The sequence below is a fragment of the Micromys minutus genome (assembly GCF_963924665.1).
Source record: "Micromys minutus genome assembly, chromosome: 16".
NCBI lineage: Eukaryota > Metazoa > Chordata > Mammalia > Rodentia > Muridae > Micromys > Micromys minutus.
In genome coordinates this window covers 43,213,604-43,223,837 of record NC_137985.1, presented here as the reverse complement: position 1 = coordinate 43,223,837, position 10,234 = coordinate 43,213,604, and positions in this window count along the sequence as shown.

Genomic DNA, 10,234 nt, shown 5'->3' with positions numbered 1-10,234 from the left:
CATTCTGCTGTGCCGCATGACTGTGAACCAAACCAAAAGAGTTGGAAGCAGCTGTAGTGTGTGCTTGTTCATGTATGTACAGACTTGTCATGTGGGTGCTGGTATCCAAACTCTAATTTCCAAAATTAAGCAGCAAGTACTCCACCTGCTGAGTGGCTCTTCAGCCCCCCCACTTTTAGCCCTGGTAAGAGTTTATTTAACAATTATTCTTTTATGCTTTGTGCTCTGATGTTCTGTGTAGGAAATCTTTTCCCACTTCCTGGTAACAAGATAAGGTTTTTAATGTTTTATCCTAAGACTTGCATATTTTAGCTTTTGTATTAGGTATTTGATATTTTTGATCCAACATTATATAATTATATAATATAGAATAATTAATATTCCCCACCCTGAAAAGATAGGCAGTTATTCTAGCTTCGTTTGTAGGAAAGATATTAATTTTTTATTAAAGAAAGTTCGGATTGTTTTATCAAGTCACCTGACTATACACTCTTAAGTGTTCTTGACTTTTTCTTTTTTCTTCCTTCCATGAATTTATCTTTTTTTTTTTTTTTAAATTAGAGTCAATGTTATACCCTGATTTCATTAGTTTTTACTTACTGTTCTTCTCTGTCCCCAGATCTCATATTACAGTTAGTCAACATTTGTCACTAAGGTGCCTCTCAGCTTTGACAGCTCTTCTATTTGATTTTGAAAACTTATGGTCATGTGCAGAATGTTTCTCAGTCAAGTTTCTTTGGTGGTGTTCTCAGGATTGGTGCTGAGGTTTAGATACGGTTTTTACTATGCTTCCTGAGGTCATCAATGTGGTACTGTTGGAGATGGTAGAACCTCCGAAGATGACTAGGTCATAGGAATGCCAGTCAAAGCAAGGGACCAATCCTAGTCTCCCAGGGTGTGTTAATTCCCAAAAGGAAGTAGTTATGAAATGAGAAGGATTTAACCCCTCAACTCCTTCACCCCACTTCTCACCTTACCATGTGACCTGCTCTGCCTTGGTGACACCATCTACCATAGAGCCCTCAGCAGAGCTGAAATGGATGACATCACCTGATCTTCAGCTTGTGGTCTTCTTATACCACTCTATAGATACTCAGCTGTAGTCACTGTGTGTTCCAGATAGTTTTATGTCAACTTGACATAAGCTAAAGTTATTAGAGAGAAAGGAACCTCAATTAGGGAAATGTTTTCATAAGATTGGTTAGCAGGCAACCCTATAGGTCATTTTCTTAATTAGTGATTGATATGGGAGGGCCCAGATCCATAGTGAATGGTGCCATTCCTGGACTGGTGGTTTATAAGAAAGCAGATTGAACAGGCCAAGAGGAGCAAGCCAATAAGCAGCACCCCTCTATCATCAGCTCCTGCCCCCACGTTCCAGCCCTGCTTGAGTTCCTGTCCTGACTTCCTTCATGACAACTACAATGTGAAAATGTGAATGAAATAAGTCTTTTCCTCCCCAGGTTGCTTTAGCCACAGTGTTTCATCACAGCAGAAGTAGCCCTAACTAAGATTCCAAGGCAGCAGAACATGACTATCCTGTAGCTTCTGCACCTGGCTCTGTTTTGTTTTGTTTCTGTTACAGATTACCTAAAGTTTGAGGTGTCTGCCTTTGCAATAGCACATGCCTGGCAAATTCTACTAAGTCACTGGAAGCAAAGCATAGGAGTTGAAAGCAACTCTCTTGTGATTTTGTGGTTTAGGGTCAGAGGAAGACAATCCAAGGGCTGAGGGTTTCCTCTATCCTTTCTTTCCCGTATTGACTGTTCGTTCTCTGAAGCTGATGTGGCAAGAGCCTCATCTGGAACTTCTTGCTTTTCCCATTGGCTCCCCAACTTTAGGACCTTGCTCTTTGACTTAATAAATAATTTGTCTGGCTGCCAGCCACTGCTTTGGAGCTTTCTGATTACTTAATTTCACTGTTTCCTTTGCAGTTACATTGCAGGACAGTATGTATTATAACCTTTAGTTTCTAATCATTACACTGTGAACTCAAAACAATTCTTGAGAGCACATACCAGCCTCCCAGCTGTGTATTCAGAATAGACAATTTTTTTTACATTAATAGTGATCTGTATGTGATTTTTTAGTTTCCAATAAATTGTCCTTGCAAACTTGGAAAATGGGAAGCAGAACATTTCTCAGCCCACAAAAAAAAAAAAAAAAAAAAAAAAAAAAAAAAAAAAAAATTCAATAAGTTTTCTCTTATCAATTGCTTTCATACTTGAGGGTCTTGCCAGTATGAAAGGAAAGTCTAGCATACGTTTTCAAAGTCCCGTCTCACCAGGTATGGAGACTCTACTGCCAACTCAGCTGCATTTGGGATCGACCATGTGCAGGTATTTCTGAAGAGTTTTAAGTGAGGAGAGAAGACTCACCCTAAATGTGAGCGGCGTTAGTTCATGGGCTGCCTAAATAAAAGAAAGGAAGGAGAAGCCTCTAGAACAATCAGCATTCCTATGGTGGTTTGAATCGGAATACCTGCTCCCCCAACCCCCATAGGCTCAAATATTTGAAAACCTGGTTGAAGTGGAAACTTATGGTTTCTTTGGAAAGTCATTTGTGTTGAATGGAGTTTTACTGGGGCAAACACACGAAGGAGTGTTTTCCCGAAGCAGACAAAGGAGAAAAGATGTTTTGTTAAAGCAGACACCTGAAAGGATACATGATAAAGGATTCTTCACAGACACCGTGTGGCTGAGCTCCATATGGCAATGAGAGAAACGCACCCAAAACCTTCTGGTGGTGTCCTGGTGGCTTCTCGCCACTTCCTCAGATTCGGGCCAATTGGCAGGGTGAAGTCAGGCTCACATGAAGTTTTGCTAAGACAGATTCGATTACTGAGGCAAAACTTGTGGTGAGGCAAGCCCCATGGAGGACATGTGATGTTTGGAGGGAGTATAAATAGGACTCAGCAGACAGTGGAAGACTGTTGCATAAAATCACAACCAATCAACATGAAGAGTTGTGGAGCCCAGTCCTGAGAGAGATATCTACAAAACACTCCCACACCTAAGGCTTAAAGAATATTGTGAAAGATAGGTGGAAGGATTGTAAGAACCAAAGGCACAAAGAATTTGCTGTGAGAATGTGTCTCCTACTAAGGTTAGAAGTTACACCTATTAAGGCTCATCAGCATGACTATGTAACGTGAGTTGAACAAAGACAGCAACAATAGACATAGTTCAGGTGATGGGAGGAAGCCCTTGAGACTTCATCTCTACATAAAAACTACAGCCAACTAAGGAATTCTGAGAATGGGACAATTGGACTTTTTCAGGGAAGAGCACGCCAACTGTTTATCTAATTCCAAATAGTCCTGGCAGTGTGTGTGTGTGTGTGTGTGTGTGTCTGTATGTATGTGTTCACACTGAGCAGGTTATACCTAGGAAAGTATATGTATAAACATATACATATGTGCATGTAACAACACTACAAAAAGAGGCCATGACTTTGAAAGAGGAAGAAGGTGGCATATGGGAGGGTTTGGAGGGAGGAAAGGGAGAAATATAAGGTTATGTTATAGTATCAAAATCAAAGGTAAAAGAAACATTGGGGATGAATAATTATGGGGCACAAGACAGGATTGTGGGTAGGGATATCATTAACATTAAGACACTTATTTAAGTGCAAGTTGCATCTTTTACTTTTAAAATAAATTTATTGTATATGAATATACTGTAGCTATCTTCAGACACACCAGAGAGGGCATTGGATCCCATTACACAGGAGCCACCCTGTGGTTCTTGAAAATTGAACTCAGGACCTCTGAAAGAGCAGTCGATGCTCTTAACCACTGATCCATCTCAGCCCACAAGTTGCATCTTTAATGTATAAAATTCGCTCATCCATATTATCAGCTATTTGAGTTTTAAATCATCTTGGGGTGGAGGGTAGTTTTCATAATGAAAATTTGGCAACAGAGAATTTGCCTAGCATGCATGCACAGAATGCAGTTTGACCTCTAGACAGACAGACAAACAGACACACACACACACACACACAGAGAAGGAGGGAGAGAGAGAGAGAGAGAGAGAGAGAGAGAGAGAGAGAGAGAGAGAGTCAAATGCTTTTGTGCTTAGGTAAGGTAATGCTGCTTTCTGACCGTATGTATGTATGTATGTATGTACGTATGTACGTATGTATTCATCTTATATCCTCATCACATCTTTATTTGAAAGCTGCCAGGAGAAGACTGGCTTCCAGAAAGCTAGGATGAGGGTCTTAAAGCCTGTACCCACAGTGACATACCTACTGCAATAAGGCCACACCTACTGCAATAAGGCCACACCTCCAAATAGTGCCATTCTCTGGTCTAAGCACATCGAAACCATTTCATTCCAGTCTCCAGCTACTATAGGCTTATTCAAACACTTGAGTCTATAGTGGCCATACCTAGCCATAGCATAATAAAAAGGACATTTAGTCCAACTTTCATAGTCTATAGCAATCTCAAAATGTTAAAAGTGCGAAGCTCAAAGTCTCTTCTAAGATTCATCCAATCACTTAACTATAATCCCCAAAGCAAGACTCTAAACTCTGACTCTCCATGTCTGATGTCAAAGCAGTCTTCAGGTCTCCACTCCCTTTTCGTCTTTGTTGACTGCAACAAACTTCTTCCTTCTAGGCTGGTTCCACTCCCTATTAGCAGCTTTCCTCAGCAAATGTCCCATGGCTTTGGCATCTCTAACATCTTGTGGTCTTCAAGGTACCTTCAATGTTATAGCTTCTTGTTTCAATGTCTAGGATCCACACATCACATCACCTTCTGGGCTCCTCCAAAGAACTAGTGTCAGATCTCCAGCTCTGCCTTCTGAAGAACTATAGGCCCTGTCTAAAGCCACTCCACTGCTGCTGCTGTTCTTGGTGATCTTCACATGGTACTGGCATCTCCAACACTCTAGGGTCTTCTGCTGCAACTAGGCTTCACCAATAATAGCTTCTCACAGACTCTCTTCATGGTGCCAAGCCTCAACTTCTTTGCATGACCCCTTCAGTTCTGGGCTGTTAACTACAACTGAGTCTGCACCTTCACCAAAGGCCTTCCCCGGACTCTCACAGTGCCAAGCCTCAGCTGCTCTTCATGCCTTTAAAACCAGTACCACCTAGGTGATTCTTGCACATTACAAAGTTCAGCTGCAGCATGAGGTCCAACCTTGGCTAACTCTGGAACACAGCTTCTTTGTGATCTCAGAAAAACACTTCCCAGAAGACTTCACCTCAGTGATGATGGTTTCTTCATAATCACTGCTACTTTCTTAGGTCTTGCTAACCAGCACCAATTGTCCTAGTAGTTCCTTCTATTCTTAACTCTACAGCCAGAGCCACAAGGCCGAAACTGTCAAGTTCTACTGCTTGCTGGGGCTGGAACATGGTCCCTTTTGTGGAGAACGGGTGTAGCAGCAGTCCAAACATGGTGCTTGGGACTCCGGCCTAGTCTTGTGACTAGCACCTGACTTCCTCCTGTCCCCGAGATTAGCCACTCCCCCTGTGCGAGCTGCGCAGGTGCACTCCTGACAGGAGATCAGGCCAGATGACGCGGACCTATGAACTGCAGCCACGCAACATGGACTGAGGAGGTGGAGTTGAGAGAGGATAAAGGGACTGTGCTTGGGGGCGGAGGGAGGACAAAAAGAGAAACAGAAAGAGAGAGAAGGGGGACAGAAAGATTTTCACTGGCATGCTGTAAGGTTCCTGAATAAACCGCTTTGAGAAGAACGCTGTGTCGTCGCTCCTTTTCTGTTGGTCAGAGACGGTAGCGACACCCCTTGTTTTATTAAATTATCACCAGCTTTCTGTTTTCCATCTTCTTCACTGCCTAAACTTGGCTGTTCTAGAACTTGCTCTGTAGACTGACTTTGAACTCAGAGATCTGCATCCCTGTCTCCTAAACACTGGGATTAAAGGTGTGTGCACCATGCCTGGATTTAATCTTTTCTTTACCTGCTCTGTCCTAGACTGACCTTGAACTCAGAGATCTACTTGTCTTTGCCTCCTGGGATTAAAGGCTATACTACCAAGCCTGGACCTAAACTTAGCTGGGTAGAATCTTGTCTCAAGATCACCACTTTCTTAATTCAATTTAATATCCTTGAACTCAGGATTCAGCTCCATTTCACTTCCTGATGCCCCTTTAATACTCAAACCATATATTTTATATTTTTCTTTTCTAACCTTGCTATGCTTGTTCAGAAAGCTCTTTATGACACTTAACCAGAGAACAAAGTCTCTGCTGGGCTTTTTTTTTTTTTTTTTTTTTTTTTTTTTGAGACTTTCTTTGTCAATACAATTAATATAAATCTCTTTACGTTAACCTTGGGTTGACTCCTCAAATAAGGGCAAAAAGCATTCTTCATCAAGATACCACAAAAATACTCTATATCACATTCTGAGATTCTTCTCCACTGAAACCACATGGGCCAGGTCTATACAATGCAAATCACTCTCAACAACAAAGTTTTCTATATTCCTATTAGGTTGGCCCATCAAGCCCTACTTAAAGAATTCCTCTGCTTCCCAAATCCAACAGCCCCCAATCCACATTCTTCTGAAAGTCAGGCCTTCCACAGCAATACCCCAGTCCCCGGTACCAACTTGTCTTTGCTGTGAACAGACACCACTACCAAAGCAACTCCTATAAGGGCAACATTTAATTGGGGTGGCTCACAGGTTCAGTCCATCATCATCCAGGTGGGAGCATGGCAGCATCCAGACAGGCATGGTTCAGGCAGAGCTGAGCGTTCTACATCTCTATTTGAAGGCTGCTAGGAAAAGACTAGGAACCTAGGATGAGGGTCTAAAAGCCCACAGCCACAGTGACACACCTATTCCAACAAGGCCACACCTCAAAATAGTGCCACTCTCTGGGCTAACCATATATAAACCATCACATCACACCACCCATCAAGTCAAACCATGACTAAGCATGTACAAACCATCACATCACGCCACTCATCAAGTCACAGCATGACTAAGCACATTTTCTCCCACTGAGACCCAACCAGGCAATCCAGCTAGGAGGAGATCCAATGGCAGAATCGGAGACAGCCCCAGCTCCATTTGTCAAGGAACCCATATCAAGACCAATCTGCACATCTGCTATAAAACATGCTAGGTCCAGCCACTGTTTGCTCCTTGGTTGGTGGTTCATTCTTTGAGAGCCTCCTTGGGTCTAGATTACTTGGCTCTGTAGATCTTCTTGTGGTGCCTTTGATCCCTCTGCCTCACTCAGTCTGTCTCCCACTTTCCCACAAGACTCCCACCCTGCCTAATTTTTGGCTAATGGTCTCTGCATCTGTTTCCATCCTGCTGGATGAAGCCTCTCAGGAGGCAGTTTGCTAGGTTCCTCTTTACAACCATAACAGAGCATCATTAATAGTGTCAGGGGTTGTCTCTCTCACGTGGGATGGGTCTCGAGTTGGGCCAGTCATTGGTTGTGTGTTTTCTCAGTTTGCTTCAACTTTATCCCTGTGCATCTTGTAGGCAGGACAAATTTTGGAACAAAGGTTTTGTGGGTGGGTTGATGTCCCCCTCCCTCCACTGGAAGTCCTGCCTGGCTACAGGAGGTGGCCACTTCAATCTCTATATCCCCAGCTACTAGGAGTCTCACCCCCAGAGACTCCTGGGAGCCTCCCCTGCCCCAGGCCTCTAGGTAGTCCTAGAGATGCCTCTACCCATTTCTGTTCTCTTCCCAACCCTCTTCAGCCCCCTACCCATAGCTGATCCCCATCTCCCACCCTGTTCCCTCTTTCCACCTCCAATGACTATTTTATTTCCCCTTCTGAGTGAGATTCTCGAGTCCTCTCCTGTACCCTTATTACTTAGTTTCTTTGGATCCCTGCCTTATCCCTAAATTTCACGGTCCATGTAGAATTTTAAGTGTTTACTATTGAATATAAAGTTAAAAGCTATCATTCTTTGACTAATGTCCTAGACTTGGGACCAAGGATATCTGCTACTACCGTGGGCCTTAGGTTTCTCATCTAGAACATCAGAGAACAGGAAATGGAATGCCTTTCCTTTTGCTAACTAGCATTTTCCCAGGATACAGGGTTGCTCACAGTTCCTAGCACAGTTCCTAACAATGGCGTTGTTAAGTGTATTCTGTGTTCAGAACACCGTGCCAAGTACTGGAGACATGAAGGCAAATGAGATGGAGTTGGGAGGATTCTGTCTAAAGAGGCCACACGCATTGTGTGTAACAGAACTAAAAGTGCCATGGATCCCAGAACAAAGGAACCACAGAACTGTTACAACTTTGTATACTCTATACCACACAGTTTATAATAAGCATCATCCCATTTGAAACATGTGCCATGACAATAAAGAAGGTATTGTAGGTATTGAGTGCAAGAGGATGTAATCCATTCGGAGGAATGGGATTGACGTGATGGAAAAGATGGGGTGAAGTGCTGGGGTTACATAACATGTTCCTTCCAAAACCCATGTTGGAGTTTAATTGCCAACAGAAGACTTGTTAAAGGGTGGGTGGGGGGCTGCCAGGAAGAGATGGAGACTTTGCCCGACAGATGGGATTGATAACTCTACAGAAAAGGCTAATAGGGGCTGGAGAGATCACTCAGTGGTTAAGAGCACTGGCTGTTCTAGAGGTCCTGAGTTCAATCCCCAGCCACCACATGGTGACTCGCAACTTTCTGATGCCCTCTTCTGGTCTGTCTGAAGACAGCTACAGTGTGCTCAAATATACATAAAGTAAATAAATCTTTAAAAAAGGCTAATAGAACTAGGTAGGCCTTTTGGCTTTGACACTTTCTTTGATGGGAGGACACAGCCACAAAGTGTCACCTCAGATGCAGAGGTTAAGTTCCCACTGCACAGAAACCTGCGGCATCTTAAATTTGGACTACCCAGTCTCCAAAGTGTGAGACCTGAAGAGGGCATTGGATCCCTTAGAATTAATAATATAAGAGGCCATTGTTAACTCTCCAACATGGGTGCTAGGAACCAAATTCAGGTCCGCTGTAAGAGTAGCATGCATTCTTAGCTATCTGAGTTATCTCTCCAAATTACAGTTTTTTTCTTAATACACAAACCATAGTACTGATGAGATTTCATGCAATGCTTTTATATACGGATATATGGACACACATAAGTAATGTTTAAGTCAGGCCTGGTGTGCTCTTCCATTGGGAGGTGGCTGTAGATAACAATTTCCCACTCTACATTTCGAAAGGTTGGATGGATCTTTATAGTTCTCATCATACAAATGATAAGTGTTTGAGGAGATAAGCTTAGGATGATTTATTTTTTAAAAACTATTTTTAATAGGGTGTTTTGTCTGCATGTATGTCCGCACACCAGAAGAGGGCACTGGATTCCATGAGACTACACTTATTGACGGTTGAAAGCCATTATGTAGGTGCTGGGAATTAAACTTGAGACCTTTGGAAGAACAGCCAGTGCTGTTAACTACCATCTCTCCAGCTTCCAGTTTAGACTTATTTAATTCAGTCAGTTCTTTATAATCCACTCACTTCGCGTTGTTTTGTTATAATAACAAGAATGTTAAGATACTGGTGGATTTGACATGTGTGGAAAATGGAGGGGTGGCACCGTAGACAAAGTGACACATGGGTAACAGCAAGTCTGCAATGAGTCCATGTTGCTTTATCCGTGTCCACAACCAGCATGTTTCCCACTTCTGGAATTTTGCTGAATGTCCGTATCTTCAGTCCTTAGCATGACCTCACCTACCTTTCAAAGTCTAGGGAACAATTCCCATCCTTGATCTCTAGGAAGATGCTTCATGAATTCTAATGCTGATAGCGAGTTATCCGGGAACATCGGCATATTCTTGAATGCCTAACTGAAGCCTTGATATATCGGACTACTAAGATAAAACTGCTCAGCTCCCTTCTGTACGCCCTAAAAAGCAGAATACTGTCTGTACTGGCTGGTTTTGTGTCAACTTGACACAAGCTGGAGTTATCACAGAGAAAGGAGCCTCAGTTGAGAAAATGCCTCCATGAGATCCAGCTGTAAGGCATTTTCTCAACTAGTGATCAAGGAGGGAGGGCCCTGCCCATTGTGGGTGGTGCCATCCCTGGGCTGGTAGACCTGGGTTCTATAAGAAAGCAGGCTGAGCAAGCCAGGGGAAGTAAGCCAGTAAGTGACATCCCTCCATGGCCTCTGCATCAGCTCCTGCTTCCTGACCTGCTTGAGTTCCAGTCCTGACTTCCTTTGGTGATGAACAGCGATATGGAAGTGTAAGCTG